Raw genomic sequence first — 15,252 nt, 5'->3', positions numbered from 1 at the left:
GAACATCCCCATAATTGGACTCCGTATATCCGTATAGGTTTCAATATTTGCTTATATAATAGCAATTTACTATGTACTGATAATTGTTATTTTCTTCTAATTAGACAGTACATTTTCCTATATTTCAATTCCAGTTCTTTTCATTTCTTCTTTATATGTTCCTTCCAGCGAAGTTTTGAATCGAGATTCATTCCAAGATATTTAGCGTTGTTGCTATATGGAATGATAGTCTTATTTAATGTTATTGGTGCTTGTACGGTCTGTTTATAGGTGAACTGCACATGTACAGATTTACTTTCAATAATTCTTATTTTCCAATCTTATCTCCAATTATTTATATTGTCAGTTGCCTGTTGTAATTTTCGTGAGGCTTCTTCACTATTGTCTCCGAGAGCTATAATCGCAGTATAATCAGCAAATGTAGCCATCGTGATATTTTCCGTTTGTGGTATATTACAAGTGTAAAGTAGATAAAGCATTGGTCCCTGTACACTTCCTTGTGGTACACCTGCTTTAGCTTCTTTTATTGTAGAGTAAGCCTCTTCTTGGTTGACTCTAAATATTCTGGTTGTAACGTATTATTTTAATAGTTCGGTGTATTGTTTTGGTAGCATTTTTTGTAATTTATGAACAAGGCGTTCATGCCAAACCTTATCGAAGGTTTGTGCTACATCTAAGAATATAGCTGAGCATAATTTTTGACTTTCGTAGGCTTTTTCAATAACATCTGTTATTCTGTGGACTTGGTTAATTGTTGAGTGCTTTTTAATAAACTCAAGCTAGTGTGTTGGTATTAGGTTTTTCCTCTCTAACAAGAAGTATATGATAGAAATAGAAAAGCGTTTTTATTGATAATGCATTAAGTTTGTTTAAGAAGAGCTACTAAAGACCACTGAAAGCTATATTTCACAAAAGTTAAAAATATTCACAAATATTTGGCAGAAAATGTTGTACTAAATTAGAATAGTTAAAATATAAAGATAAGGAACCGCTAGAAAGAGATCAGGTGTAAAGGTGACGATTGGTACCAGGTTAAGCTTTTAATTTTGGTGGGTAGTACCCGAACATCATCCACTTGCGCCCACACAACCAACTTCTGTCCGTAAAGAAGCCCGAAGATTTATCTTCGAAAATGATATAGGCGGTGTTGAGAATCGAATGATTAATAAATCTTACACGTTTTTGCCTGATATTGTGTGAGACGGTATATAATTTAGGTCCGATGACAAATATTTTGTTGCCTACCGGTGTAATAAATTCTCCTCTGCACGTTGGGAGTAGCATTGTTGCAGTGCAAGGTTGTTTCTCTGACCAGAACATAAATAAACGTCGAAAGACATTGTGTTGTGTCTAGTACAAAGACCTAAATATTTTATTGAATTTCATTATGATAATTAATTGTAGTGTATAATAATTTTTATTCTGTTAATCCTACTCAACTGATTTTTTTTAATATCTTCTGTCTGTGTGCCACGTATATTTTAGCAAAAAATATACATAAATATCTAACAAATTTGTCATTATAAATTATAATATAAAAGAGTTGCTACATCATATATGTGATTGCCCAGGGGTTAGATAAGTATCTATCCTTGGCAAGAACTTGTTTTAAATTTGTCAAAGCCTTAAATCTTTGTTGAAGTCTTAAATATTTCTTAATTCGTATTAATGCCGAAAACTCACATAGAAATAAAAAAATTCAATGCATAATAATACTATAATATAATATAGAAGAAGAATATATATTGGAGTAGAACTTCATTGGAGTTTATTGGGAAATTCTTAACAGGTCAATTGAAAAGTCCCCGGCCTGACTGATAGATGGCGCTACTAGAATTAAATCCATATTTTTTTTAGTTAGCCCTACCTCTCAAAAGATGCGTATATAAATTTAACAGCTGTCGGATTATTAGTTTGTGAATTACAGCATTTTGAGTGAAGCAACTTTTGTTATTGTGAAAAAAGGACGAAAAGAAATTTTGCGTGTTGATAAAATATTGCTTTATGATACACTGCCCCAGGAAAATCAACCATAAAGGATTGGTATGCTAAGTGTAGACGTGGTGAAATGAGCACCGAGGACGGCGAACGCATTGAACGCCCAAAAGAGATTGTTACCGATGAGAACATTTAAAAAATGCACAAAATAATTTTGAATAATCGTAAATTAAATTTGGATGAAATAGGAGACACTCTAAAGATATCAACTGAACGTGTACATCATGAATATTTAGGTATGAGAAAGCTCTGAGGAAAATGGGTGCCGCGCGAGTTCACTTTTGACCAAAAAAGATGGATGAAACATGGCTCCATCATTTCACTTCGAAGTCCAATCGACAGTCATCCGAGTGGATTGCACACGATGAACCCGCTCCAAAGTGCGATAAAACGCAACAGTCGGCCGGCAAGTTTATGGCCTCTGTATTTTGGGACCACCTTGAAAAAGGAAGGACCATCAACAGTTTGAAGGACGAAATCGCCAAAAAAAGTCAGTGAAAACGATGGTAAAAATCCATGAATTGAGCTTCGAATTCCTTTCTCGTCTACCATTTCCTGTACTCAGATCTCAAAATAATGCTCGCTGGGAAGAACATTTCGTCGAATGAAGAGGTGATCGCCGAAACTCAGACCTGTTTTCAAGCAAAAGACAAGAATGGTACCACAAAAATTATATCGAAAAGTTGGAGGGTCGCTATAGTCAGTGTATCACCCTTGAAGGTAATTATGTTGAATAAAAAAAACTAATTTTGGCAAAAAATGTGTTTTACTATGGCAGGCCGAGTATTTTTCAATTACCTGTTAAATGTAAAAGTAATAATTCCGAAGAATTGTCACAAATATGATGTGCGAAGAAAACACGACAAAGATAAAATAGTAATCTAAATCAGATGAGAAATTAAAAACATCTCGATTATATCAGTCGAAATAGTTCACCATTATTGCCAACTGAATCCTACGTCTCTTTGATGTGGCTGTGAGAAACTCCCAACATCATTTCGATTAAATCTTAATGGCTTATTTTTCGTGTCCATCCTTGTGACGGCATCTTTGGATACTGTACGAAACACACAATTTATACGCGGGGTTATCTCGCCAACGAAAAAGAACAAACAAACGCCATTTACGCATCAATAAAGACTGACAAAACGTTGACCGCATCGAGACGTGCCGACCGCTCCAGTCACGACACATCAAAATACGTTCGGCGAGGAGACTTTCCGATCGATGATGACACCGACGAAATATCAAACGGATAAAAATTGTCGATAATGATACATTTGCATCTGTCATCCGTCGGGAGATTAAACCATCTCCTGGTCAGAATCGGTCTATTCGATTGCGTGTTAATGATGTCCGCCGATCTGATTGATGAAGATGTTTGGGAATCAGAATGCAGTCGATGCTAAAGCTGCCAGTGAGAGGACGCGGCACCTGTTGACTAACGAAATGTAATTAATTAACTGTTAATAATTCGTTATAACTTGGTCAAGGGAATGAATTTGTTTCAATTAGTTCAAACATTGGAAATAATCAATGGAAATATCAGCGGGCGCAGGGAATGTTATTTCTGAGAGTTCTACAGTGACAGATATACTAACTATATTATAACAGGTCAATTGAAAACTCCCCGGCCGATCAGTTTTTTTAATCAATATAATGTATCCCTTCAAAGGTGATATACACTGATTATAGCGACCCTCGAACTTTTCGATACCATTTTTGTAGTACCATTTGTCCTTTGCTTCAAAATAGGCCTCAGTTTCGGCGATCACCTCTTCATTCGACGAAAATATTTTCCCAGTGAGCATTCTTTTGAGATCTGAGAACAGGAAATAGTCGATGGGGGCCAGATCTAGAGAATACGGTGCAAAGGGAAGCAATTCGAAGCTCATTTCATGGAGTTTTGCCATCGTTTTCACTGACTCGTGGCACGGTATATTGTCTTGGTGAAGCAGCACATTCTTTTTTTCGAAATGCGGCCGTTTTTCGGCGATTTCCCCCTTCAAATGGTTCAATAACGCTATATAATAGTCGCTGTTGATGGTCCTTCCTTTTTCAAGGTAGTCAATCAAAATTATTTCATGCGCATCCCAAAATACAGACGCCATAACCCTACCAGCCGACTGTTGCGTTTTTCTCCGTTTTGGAGTGGGTTAATCGTGTACTGTCCACTCGGATGACTGTCGATTGGACTTCGGAGTGAAGTGATGGAGCCATATCTCATCCCTTGTCACACGTCGACGCAAAACCTCTGGTTAATTACGCTTAATCATCTTCAAACACTGCTCCGAATCATCAACTCGTCTTTGTTTTTGGTTGAAAGTGAGCTCGCTTCTCATACCCATGATATGATGATACGATGTACACCTTCAGTTGATTAGAGTGTCTGCTAATTTATTCAATTTCAATTTACGGTCATTTGAAATCCTTTTGTGGATTTTTTAAATGTTTTCCTCGGTAACAACCTCTTTTGGGCATCCACTGAGTTTACCGAACAGGTACTCATTTCACCACTTCTAAACCTCCAATCCTTAATGATTGATTTGCCTGGGGTACTGTCCGGAAACTGGGAATCAAACCAAGTTTTTGCTTCAACTGTATTCCTTTTTATCAATATTTTTCACAATAACAAATGTTTCTTCACTCAAAATGCTATAATTCACAAACTGATAATCCGACAGCTGTCAAATTTATACATGCATCTTTTGAGGATTAGTGATAACCAAAACACATAAAAATTTAATTCTAGTAGCGTCATCTGTGTTATAGGACGGAGACTTTTCAATTGGCCTGTTATTTAATTGACTAGACATAGATAACACTTAATTACGAATCATTTAACCATACCATCTGAGAAAAAAATTTTGACACAAGTTCACTATCGCGATTACCAAAAGTTGTGCCTACACTAAGCAGATATTAGTCTCAAAAAAGGACTGCTTGTTCCTTAGTCTAAAAATATACTAACATATTTTTTTCATTTAAAGCAAGGAAACGAGCGGTTTGTAAAATAAACGTACATAAATATCATGTGTTTCTCTAGAGATTACGTATATTTCGACATCACATATTATTATTGTAGAAATGGAATATTGTTCATTCATGTTGAATGAAAGAGAGCAATGATGTTATTTACATAGCTTTATATTTAATACCATAAAAAGTAAAAAGTTCAGTATATTCCCATTTTCAAATGATATTGGCACGGTAATGAGAAAAGTTCCACGTTTGTTATTATAAAAATTGTAAAATTAGATTGGAAATATTGGATCCGAATATTGCTAGTTGCTGTGTGTATAGGTAATTAAAAATATCACGAACAAAAAGCCACATTATGATATGTGACACGTCACCCCGATAGAAGACGAAAACTAAAAGAAATCGAAAAATCGTAAACCGACAATTGAAATGTATATCCATTATTTAAACGAGTCCCCAGGGTTATGACGCCCACTATCGTCGGGGAGCTTAAAATAGGGTTGCTTTGTTGGCGCAGATCAATGAACTCACAATTAAGAAGATACAATTACGAAAATTTCATTTAAATGTTTGGAATTTGAAAGTTACGAAAGTTAGAGAGATCATCGCAATGACAGCATTCATATTTTCTAAATAATAATTATATTAATTTTAAAATAAGGCGTACCAGTGTACAGTAAGTTTTATCGCTCTATAAAAAACACGGTGTTATAGTTTGGTTGTACGGTTAATCTATTCAAATTGTAATTGTAAGTGTTATTTTATAATATCTGATAGTACCTCCTTTTTTTGATGAGAATCGTTTTAGTATTAGAAAATATTCGAACGTACGTTGCAATAATTTTTTGAATTTCGTACTAATTTTCGTCAAATAGTGTGTTGCAATAATAATATAATTATTTTATTTTACTATATTATATACTATATTCTACTAGATTATTATTAATATAATTAAAACTTAAGGATGTGGTATCTTCCATTGAGCATATAGGATAACCACGTAATATTTAATTATGTTAAATTTTAAGGTTTTATATATACCTTATACAATAATTATGTAAATAAAATAATAAATAATTGAGCATTTGCGTGTATACGTTCAAGTACTCAATTTATATAGTTTATAATCTTTAAATATTGCATACTTTATACATTTTATTATAATATTTATATGGTAGAGTTTGTTTTATTTTTTATAATTTTAAAATAAATTATTTACAGTAAACTTCACGCGACTGAAATCTAAATAAATAAAAGTTTTATTTTAAAATGATCCGGATAATATTCTATAGTTAATAACGTTTACCTGATTGGTATAGAAATACAGTTTGATAACTCATCACGTATTGGTCTTTGATTTTATTTTGCATTCTTCAAACCTATGTGCTGCTATTGTTATTTTACTCCTCTAGGATCTTATGTCTCCTGCTTGCCTTTGAAGTCATCTGTTTGATCATTCTTCTTTACAATGGTCACTAAAAAAACATCAGGTCATCAACTTTGAAATAATGTACTAAATAAATTGATTGCAAAGATCTAAATAAAAAAATTTATCCTGTGAATTTAGAAATGTGAATGCAAATTCAAGGAATCTGAATATTTATATATAAATATGGACATAATAGGTTATCAGGTGGTGTTGTGGTCTAAACATTTCAAAAAATTGATTTTTTCTTCATGTTTTCTAAACTTAACCCTTTAAGAATATGCCATGAAGACGATTTCTCAAAACCTAACATATTTTCGAAGATATTAAACGAAATAAAAACGAAGCTTTAAATCCATCGCTTTTTGAAAGTACTTATTTTCAGGACGGCATATATCTCAAGACTTTTTCAAGAACTGATTCACTTCAAATTTGGTAAAGGCCTTCCCGGTACATTCGTCTATCGTATCAAAGTACCCTTTTTTTTTGTCAAATACGGCAGTTTAGAGCCTATTAGACTCAAAATCTAGCAACTGTACTCCAGTCAATCATAAACCATTTTTGTACGACAAACGAACCAGTAATCCAACTCAGCTAAAACAAAGTTCTACGATTAATTACCAATGCTTATCGCTTACCTATACGATGCTTATCTACACGATGGACAAAACTAAATCGATATACGAAGTGATCCAAGATTTCACCCTAAAATATGAAATAAGGTTGCTAAATCACAGCAACGTAGAAGCAATATAGCCACTGGACAACAAACAGGAAATCAAAAGATTAAAGAAAACCACACGAGACCAACTTCTTTAGTGAATAAGTGTGTTCTTAGCTTAAGTAGATTAGTTTTATTTTAATATGAGAAATACATACTGATGCATTAATTTCATACTCTTGCATGCAATGGACAACAGAACAAGAGTAATAAATTAAATTGTAAATTATTTATATTATATTAAGCATATCTAATGTAAGATGTAGTTAATAAAAAAAAACGACAAATTTTTTACCATTTCTTGCAACTTTTTAAACATCCAAAAATCCTAAATTTGTTATAGTTTTACTATGATAGGACAGATATATTATTAAAGTCTAATATTAAAAAAAAAATTGGAGACTTATTGAGCGATATACTTTTTTTTATGTCACCGATATACAGTTTCCAAGTTTTTTGAATTCTTAACAATCGAATATCGATTTCGGGATAATTAACCAATAAAAATTCGAATAAAATAACTGACTCCATTATTAAATTTTTTTCTCTGCCTTGATAATTTATGTTGAGCTCTATTATTCCAGTAAAACATTTAAACTTTTGTATATATACATATTAATTATCTCGATATATTTTTTATTGCTATTAAGTTTATAATGAAAATTGGACGGCTTTGTTCGTGGATCAACGAACGCTTTATTAGGGGTAATATTTTCAGTTGGAATTTTGAGTATCCAATGGTAGAAAATAAATTTTTCAGTTTTATTTTCACTATAGAATTAATTTTATGATTTTCATATGTAGTAAAGGCTTTATTTCTTGACTATCTTTATTCGTGGATGTCATCTTGTGCTTGCAGGTTTACAAATGAATTTTCTAGGTTATTTACAATAATTATAATCATATATTCTGACTACACTTTCTTAGTTAAAGAGGTGTTGTCGATTTTCAAGATATTATTTTTCAACACTATTAAAGCAATTATATATGCAATATCCAATAAATAAATGTTTTAAAACATACTTGACTTTCAACATGATGTAAAAAACTCCTCGATTGATCTGTTGTTTGCTGATGATGGCCGCTATGTTTGATGCTAAACGTTTTTCTGATACAGCATTTTCCATAACATAATTCACACTGCTAAACCATATGGCTTGAGAATGAATGAATGAAATCTAAAAGTATTAAGAATTGGGGGTACCCAGTTAAATAAAATGCAGTGGGACCAGTGACTGTAAGATACTTCTATAATATAGTAAGTGTAGAAGAAAAAATTCACCTCTTTCAAACTTTTATCGTCACTAACTTTTTGTATAGCTCTGAGACTTGAAAACTGCTACTATTAATAAGATTGATGTCTTTCTAATACCATGTAGAAGGCAAATTGTACATGGCCTTCCCCAAGTAATTAGAACTATCATCAATGAGTCATTCATTTAAGATACTATAATGAATGCACAGTTAGGGAACAAATTAAGTTATGTCTCAGGGCAGTTCTATTCAATGAAAGGTGAAGGTATTAATGACGCACTTCTATGGAAATGACCTTCTTTTGGAAGAATTAATAAGCAAACCACGAAGAGAAACCTATTTGTTCAGAAGTAGATATCTTCTCCTAATACCGGATGATTGATAGTGGCGATGACGATAATGATGCTGCCAAATATTGGAGCCATATAGAGAGATGACTAGGAAAGTACATGTAAGATTAAATTGAAATCGTAAAAAATGTCCTCCATAACGATGATAGGAAATTATTGTTATATAGAATAATACCAAACAAAATGACATTGAGTATAATTTACTGCACAAAAAGATAGTCAGATATTGAATTACTCAGGCCGAAAGAAATAATCAATCCAAAGAAATCATCAGGGAATGACTTAATAACAGACCAATTACTGCAAAAACTATTAAAAAAGCCCAACTTGAACAATGTACCATTTCGACTAAAACATGGATAGACCTATCTCATTGTTACCTGCAATATATCAAGTATTTAATTTTATTTATCGATCGGTTATAGAAAGAAAACTCTAATGTCTGTACACCAATATGGATTGACTAACTCACATTCAACAAATGAACCGGTGCATAGAATAACAGATATAATAAAAAAATCCTATGAAGGTAAAAAGGTACATTCAGCAATATTTTTAATGTTAGACAAGCTTTCGATAAGCTATGGTATGGTGGTAAATACATACTGAACTTTTAAAATAATAAATTATGATAGAGCCAGAACGTTTAGGGTAAAATAAGAGGAAGCCTTCTCTACAATAAAAAAGCTAAACCAGGCATACTAAAGCAAGTGTATTGGCGCCAATTTTTACCTACTCTACACATGTGACATAACCATGAGCACAAATGAAAAATATCACGATGGCTACATGTGCTGGTAATACTGTGATTATTGATTATTATTGTGAAGCCGAACAAAAGTTACATCAGGCTAGTGACAATATAAACATATCAGACGAGAGTACAACATAGGGGCGAAGGGGCCTGCTAGATAAATGTCTAGATTTAAGTTACTGTAAAGACAAATTGTAGGTTAGTCGATGGCGCATAGTTGCAATGTATACATAAATAAAGAAATAAAATAATAGTGTATGATAACATTTACCATTGTATCTAATTATGCATGCTTATATATTAATCTGAGATGTTAATTTATATAATGATCAAATCAGCTTCCTTTGGCTCTTCATACTTCACAAAAAAAATATTTCGCTATAATTCATATCAAATTAATTTCAAAGAAATACTACTAAAAATTAAACTATAAATATATTTTATCATTTACGCATATTATTATGGAACAACCTAGTATGATTTAAAAAAAAGGGATTACCTTTCCATGTATCTATTAATCAAATATCCCTCAATGTCCGAAAAATAAACTCGATATGATCCCTAAGGACAATCGTATCGAGTATCACAAGCGATCCATATTTCGACACCCTAACAAGTTTTCCGGTTTGACCCCAATCCCGAACCCTTCCCACCGAATTTCTCCGCCGTGTTCTGATCGCGCTGACCAAAGGTTTTGAGGACCCAAACCGAGAAACGTGGCCTCACCCCCCTGCCCCGTACCGCAATTTTAATATGAATAGCGTTGGGAACTATCGACTGAAAATGACTATCGACTGTTTCAGTAACTATTTTCTGTTCAAGTACTTTTTACCAACGACTTTTTCGCTAGACTACTTTCTGACATTTTCTGCGACTGCTTTTTAATGTTCTGATTTTGTTATATATTTTAAAGTCTCCTTTTTACCAAACAGGCTTTTATATGGATTGGATCTAATGTTTTAAGTCCACCGACTGGCCAGTTATAACTCAGAGATCATACCAGAAGACATCCGGCCTTACCCAGCGTGGTTACTGGCGTGGCTGCGATGGTTATTCCTTGTCAGATTTTCCTCTATTGCCTATAAAATCATTTACAATTGCAATCACATACATAAAGTATATATATGCCCCGGCAGGATTCCAACCCACGACTATCGCTACAACCAGCAAGGAGGCCGTCCTGTCGCCTTAACTCCTGCACCACCAAGTCGACTGTTCTGGTTTTGTCGGCCTAACCGTGACCTTGTAAATAATGGGACGATTTATGTTTTGTTTATAATTTGATTGTAAACAACAATAAAGCAGCATTATAGCAGCAGTATATTAATATACTAGCGACCCGCCCTGGCTTCGCACGGGTGCAATGCTGATACTAAATTAAATACACTACAGAAAAAATATGAACGTTGTATATAAAAACATAGCGGCCCGCTCCGACTTTGCACGGGCATAAAATATATATGCCTATGTCACTCAATGAAAACATGATTAAAATCGATCCAGTATTTTTGGTTCATTCATTACTGCCCTTGGCCTGCAGGCATTAAATTTGGAGTAAAACAATTCCTCTTCCCCTATACTTACTATGAAGATTTCCTGCTATCTTTGGAATATCTAAATTCATACAATTTTTATTACATTACACATTTTTAAACGCAAATTTTAAATTTGTAATATCTCCGAAAATATTTGTTTAATTTACATGCTGTAAGGAACCATATTGATCTATATTAATTGCACACTGTATTTAACGTACTTAATTCGATAAGGATTAATGCCGTATTACTTGAAATAGCTTCGTAAATAAGCCATTTTCTCACGTAAAAAGTAAACAATAAAAATGGTTAATGTGGGTTATCCCTAAAAGATGAACATATACCATCGCGGACTTTTTTGTAGACCTTTTTATGGTGTACAATACTGTAGTACATTAATTTGATCTAACTCGTAGGGTTAGGCAGCGTTTTTGCTAATTGCTAAACAAGCCTAAAAATAGGTTAATTTACGACATCACGTTAGAAACCTCTAAAATTAGCAATGTTGCCTTAGTATATTATGCATGTATTATACATATAAACCTTCCTCTTGATTCACTCTATCTATTGAAAGAAACCGCATCAAAATCCGTTGCGTAGTTTTAAAGATTTAAGCGCACATAGGGATATAGGGACAGAAAAGGCGACTTTGTTTTATACTATGTAGTGATGATATAGCAGCATTTAGAAATTCTATTTTTCAATATTATTTATTAATGAACACATTCATTGATAAACAGTAAAATATTTTTAACTGCTTTTTATGATTAATTTTTACGATTTTCTAAGTCTCTCCGAGTTTGTTCAAGCCTTTTGATTATTTCGATTTCTTTCAATGATTTTCGAACTAACAATAAAATTATTATATAAAAAACCCCTTAATAATCTTTTGTGTATTTTGGTACTTAACTTTAAACGTTTAGTTTTATGGTACTTAATTGTAAGGTTTTATAGAAATATCGATATTTTTCTTGGTGGCCGACATCCCCAGTAAGAGGGTTTTCGGCCAGTCCATATGCAGGAAGGGGTCCTTTTAGTATCCTCTAAGGAATTAGTATATACTCGTCTGTTATCAAGAATGCAATATAAAAACACTCGAAAAGTGCATTTGAGTGAAATAGTGATTACTATTTTCAGTCGATAGTTTTTTGAACATGTACTAGTTGGACGGTTTTGCTACTATCGACTGTTCTCAGTCGATAGTTCCCAACGCTAAATACGACTAATTAGACATTGTTTGGGCCGGGGTATCTCCATGTCCTCTCTCGGACAATTCAATTAAATAATGCCGTGGGCCCGCGGGAAACGTAAACTGAAATAAAAGCGATATTTTACAGCCGTCATTTATGGTATTAAACGGAAGATATCATCAGGGGACCGATAAATAGACTGCCTCAGGTAGCGAATCAGTCCTGGCGGCGTCTTTGACCTGCGTCGCGTCTATTTCTCCTTTTTTTCTCTCTCTGGGCTGCCGGGACAATGAACGAACCGACGCGGATGGGGGGTCGTAAAAATCATGATACTGGACAAGAAAGTAATTAGAATGTTTAATATTAAAATCAGGAACGATGGAAACGGGCCTGCTTAATTCCGTTTCTCACAGTATGATCTTAACTGCTTGTAATTTATCTCGTTCTTCCTCCTTTTTTTTATTTGAATAAAATCGCCGTGCTCAAGTATTTTTATTCACTTTAGGACCCCGGGTATATTTGGTTTCGTGAAGATTAAAGGGACATGTCTAATCATAGGTTTTTGTTTTAATTTAAATACATTTTATTGTCACTCTATCAAAAGTCGATTTGAATATGAAAGAATATGAAAATAGCAACGTAAATTAGTTTTAATTTGATTAAAATTAATAACTTTTATTATGATTAAAAAAATATAGTTAATTTGTAAATTCTTTTCAGAATCAGACAATATTTTCCTTGTCATTTTATTCAAGTGAAAAAGGGACATAATGCTGTCTGATAAGTTCGAAGGTGAAACCGAACTAGCCTGTTAAAGTCGTCCTAAAATATCTGAAAAAATTAAAAACAATATAATCTTAAATTCACCAAGAAGAAGCAGTTTTTATGCGAAACGAGTGATATATCAAGATCAGCTTGATGTCAGCTGAATCGCAATTCAAATATATGAAATATATAAAAACAGTAAGTACTTTTTTCATTTCAAACTTAATTTAATACAATTATTTCAGAGAAAATTGTTAGTCTTAAAGTTATCCATAAAAAGCTTAACCACATGAAGCTATTTGAGGAATGTTGAGCATCTCTTCATACACAGTTGGGTAATATAGAATTTAAGTAGTGTAAAGATAACCTACGAATGCATTTAAGAAAACTATATAAATACTATAGCAGAAAAGACATGTTTAATGGGACTACTTCTGTCTTCATGTCAGCTAAGGGAAGGCTTTCATTACGTAGATCTTGTCTTTATTTGTCTTGGGTTTATCATCTTCACGTATTCTATTTCATATGTTATCAAGTGAAATCGACATTAGAAGACATTAGAGGGGCTACAAATGCCCCGATGTGCTACCTAAAGGCTGTTCCATCCGCTGCCTTCCAATCAGCCGTATAGAATTAGAACAGACATGCCAAATATAAACGCCCAAACGGTCAACTTTGAGGATTATTAGGTATTTAGAAATTGTCTGCAAACAAAATTGGAAATGTTTGTTTGAAACAAACCCTGGGCCATCCACCATTCTGTCACAATATAACTGTTTATACAATATACTGTTTATATAATATAATTTGTTTATACCAATTATGTTTTCATAAAATACTGTTTTATAATTATTTTCAGTCTCACCTGCTTGGAGTTCGAACCGCCAAATACACTGCATATTCCCCAAGTCAAAATTAATTAAGTCCTAATTAAGTATCAAATTAGTTAAGCAGCGATTATTAACTCTATTTATATATAAATAATTTGAAATAATTAATTCCATTATATTTACTTCATTTTATATTGTTGAATAATGAACAGAAATAGTACAACTATACATTAAAATTATTATTCTAGAAATCCTTTGGATTTGTTTTAACTTTTTAAAAGCTTTTCTTTATATTGTTCTGTGCCTTGAACTTGAAAGAACAAAGCATTGCTAACTGCATTTATAAACGGTCTCATTATTATTTTAATAAACAAATAAATCTTCGAAGATGCACGATGTTGTAGATATCGGTTCCTTCGAGACAACTTCATTAATCACAGTAATCAATCAGATTAATGTATAATTACAATGAAGTTCCTCTATATATTCTTATAAAATAACGAAATTGCTGTGAATTTCAAACTTAGTAGCCTATTATTTAAACCCATTTGACCGAATTTCTTTCTTGTTAGGCGATAGATTAATCTGCTTTAGTATTATATAATATTTTATTATATATACTAAATAATCTAGTAGGTCTTGACGTGACTATAATTTAAAAGCATTATTTTTATAGCCTTAATTAATTATTTCCTTTCATAAGAAGGAAGCATGTATAAATAATAATCGAATAATTGATAAAAATGATTACTAAAAAGTATATATATTAGCATACTGAGAAGTTAGCAATATGATATAATAGATTTTCTGTATGTTATATCAACTGATTAAATTTAATAACATTCTTTTCTATAAATATTATTTAGGAATCTTCATCAATATGCTTATTTCAGGAGGATGCTGAGCAAATAGCCTTTTTAACTAAGTCCTCTGTTAACACATGATCTCGGACAATTGCAATATTACCATCTTATAGACAATTTTATCTTGCACAAACAGTAAATTGTCATTTCAAATTAAATATTCTTTCCTCTAATGATCAAAGCATCAATTCGACGCCAGTGTCAAGTTTAATCCATAATGTAAAATATTTGCAAGAAAAACATGGAAAGAAGTATCACGTTATAACTCATAACATTACAGCTTCTATCGTATCAAAAAAAGTTAAAATATGAATATTATTTAAACGGTTGTGACTTGTTTAATTTCCTAACATAAATTCGACAATAATTTTTGAAAAATAAGGTTTTAACTTAATATTTATTACATAAATATATTCACACGTAATTTTAATATTTTTTAGGACGGAAATTATATTTCTAAGGACATATATATATCGAAACACCACGGTAAATATTTTTTAAAAATCTTGTGAAAACTAAACTCGAACTACAACGTTGACAGCCGAAATATTCCCACATTATTGTATATTTTCACTTCGTGTAAA

Source organism: Rhynchophorus ferrugineus, unplaced genomic scaffold, assembly GCF_030347505.1.
Source record: "Rhynchophorus ferrugineus isolate W39M unplaced genomic scaffold, kcgeb_rfMv2 rfM4, whole genome shotgun sequence".
Lineage (NCBI taxonomy): Eukaryota > Metazoa > Arthropoda > Insecta > Coleoptera > Curculionidae > Rhynchophorus > Rhynchophorus ferrugineus.
The sequence above is the reverse complement of the archived record's forward strand: the minus strand, read 5'-3'. Positions refer to the sequence as shown.